The 2,791-nt window shown below is 38.0% G+C and overlaps 1 non-coding gene across 1 annotated transcript; it reads right to left on the bottom strand.

Moving 5' to 3' along the window:
* Window positions 1–2,341: 2,341 nt before the first annotated feature.
* On the bottom strand, window positions 2,342–2,413 carry TRNAA-AGC (transfer RNA alanine (anticodon AGC)). The gene has a single exon. It is a non-coding gene; the product is annotated as a tRNA-Ala (tRNA).
* Window positions 2,414–2,791: the final 378 nt, after the last annotated feature.

The raw sequence follows: 2,791 nt of genomic DNA, 5'->3' as shown, positions 1-2,791 counted from the left end.
TCATAACCTAGCTATTTTTCAGGTGTTGATTTCCCTCTAAAAAATAATTAATATTTTCCAGTTTTTAATATAGGTTCCAAGACAGTTAAAAATCTTTGTGTTTTCATATCATAGCATTCCAAAACCACAAACAATGTGAGGTTGTATGTACTCTCAGTATAGCTGTTAACACTTAAACCTTTAGCAAGGTGTCCTGCTCACATTAGAAGTGTTAGTCCTGTCATCTAAGTTGATGTTCACAAAAGGTAGCTTTCTTTAAGAGTGTTAAGAAGTTATAACATATCCAGCATAAAATACACCTTGAATTTTTAAAGAAATGGACCATAAACTAATCAGAGTTGTCTGTCAGAGATATCAGTCTGCACACCCCTTTCTCTATCTGTTAAAGGGATCAACAGATAATTCTAGTCATCTTAGTCTTCTTTACCAGCATTTTTCTCTTTATTTTCAATTACAGTTGACATTCAATATTATTTTATATTAGTTTCAGGTGTACAGCACAGTGGTTAGACATTTATGTAATTTACAAAGTGATCCCCCAATGACTAGTACTCACCTAGCACCATACATAGTTATTATAGTATTATTGACCATATTCCCTATGCTGTACTTTACACCCCATAACTATTTTGTGAATACCAATTTGTAATTCTTAATTTCTTCACTTCGTTATTTAAATTCATTTTTATTCAAGAATACTTGGTATACAATCTTATATCAATTATATTAGTTTCAGGTGTACAATACAGTGAGTCAGCATTTTTATAATCACACTGCCATGACCCAACTAATTCTAGTATCCAGCCCTCCAATCTTCCTCCCATCTGCAACCATAAATCTGTGCTCTGTATCTATTAGCCTGTTCTGTTTTGTTTGTTCATTAATTTTGTTCATTAGATTCTTGTCACATGCTTCTTCAAAAGAAGCATAAAATACTTGGGTCTATTTCTTTGGGTCTTCATCACTGAATGAAGGTTCTTGTGTCACATATAACTCATATTAAATAAGCTTTTCTCCTTTTCTCCTGTCTTTGTCATTTAATTTGAAGACCTAGTCAGTAACCCTAAATGGGTAGAGAAATCTAAGTTTGTAATTATTGTCAAAATCTAATCTAATGTCAAATAAACAGTCTTACGTCCAGCAGGTAAAAGTGTATTGCCAAAAAAGATAGTACCAGATACATACACTCATGAATGAATCAGAAAAATTGTCATTTTTGAAAAGATACCATGGAAGGTGAACCTTAGAACTGCATTGGAAAGAACCATTTCAGGTACTGTTAAACAGAAATATCCCCTTAAACTCTGGAGCATACACCCAGCATCACGTTTAACCCTGGGCAAGAGGTTCTCATGTCCTGGAGCCTCTCCTAGCCACATATCTTTCTGTGGATATGCATAGAATCCAAACTCTATTTACCAGGGCTCCGAGAATTCTCTGCCAAAATAGCTTTGCTTCTCCATGCTTCCAGGGCTTACCCAGGCTTCTTTCCTCACCTACCCTTCTGAGAGCAGACCATGTTAATCATCTAGGTCTAGGTGGTGGCCTTGGAGTGGCCTGGAAGAGTGTGTTGAGGTGTTCATACATGTGAGGACTTCCAAGATGAGGGATGGAGCCAGATTTTGAGTCTCCTCCTTAATTCATCGTCTAAAATTAGCCAAGCACTGCTGCTTCAGGCCAGTCAGACAAGAAATCCAGAGCTTAAACACAGTGAGAACTATTTAGAACTGAAACTTATATCATACTTTAAAAGTAATTTTAAAGTTAGGAACAATGTGGCAAAGAAATGCATATAAAGTGTAAAATAAGGAGGGAGAGGACAGGAAAAAAAAGGATGGGTAAGGATGCATGGGGAGGCTGCAAGGGTAGAGTTGGTAAAATAATCCACAGGGAAGCCTTCTCTTCCTCCAGTGTTCTTTGACCCTGGAAAAACGAAGCGATCTAAAGATTTCCTGAGGATTTCGCATTTGTTTTTGTTTTTCCTTTCTGTGTTTCTTGCTCTCCCTTAGTATTGCGAAATGTAACTATTGTGATTAACCTTATTAATTCGGTGTCTCCCTTGTTTTTCGGGTTCTGGAATCCTCAGGAGTGAATGCTTCCCCAGGTTTTTATCTTGTTTTGCGCCTATTGACGGAGCTACCGAGCGTGCTATCAAGGTCTGAAGCCCAGATGTCTGGATTTAAACCAAAATGAACTCAGTTTGATTTTCTAGTGTTTTTTTTTTTAATGAGTTAAAAACACTGAAAGACAAGAAAGAAAGGAAGAAAGGAAGGAGGAAAGAGTGACTCACCCCCTAGATGCCATTTTAAAAATGCAGTAAAGTACTGCTGTAGGAGGAACATGGAGGTGCCGGGGATTGAACCCGGGGCCTCGTGCATGCTAAGCACGCGCTCTACCACTGAGCTACACCCCCTTCTGCTGCCGCCTGTTGAAAAATACTTTGATGACATTTTACAATTTTTTCAGTAGCAGCAAGAAAAAATTTATTTCTTTATATTTAATCTTTAAAAATCTTTCCATACTGCACACTGCCTTGTGGCTAAACTGGGAGAAAAAAAATCCTAAATATTATACCGAAAATCACCCTCTGATCCTAAGATCTCCAACTATGGGTCATCCACTCCGGCGCTCATCCTACTCTCACCTTGCGACGGGGAAGTTGGCAGTCGGGCCTGGCCAACCCAGGACCAAGTCTGAGATAAAAATCTCTCTGCATAAAAATGTTACCGGAAGACCAAGAGTATAATGAAAGAAGATAAAAAAAAAAAAAAGCCCTAAAGGCTGCCCTGGG

Source organism: Sturnira hondurensis, unplaced genomic scaffold (assembly GCF_014824575.4).
Source record: "Sturnira hondurensis isolate 20B ecotype Veracruz unplaced genomic scaffold, ASM1482457v3 Scaffold0004751, whole genome shotgun sequence".
Taxonomy (NCBI): Eukaryota; Metazoa; Chordata; class Mammalia; order Chiroptera; family Phyllostomidae; genus Sturnira; species Sturnira hondurensis.
This window is presented reverse-complemented; position numbering and strand designations above follow the sequence as displayed.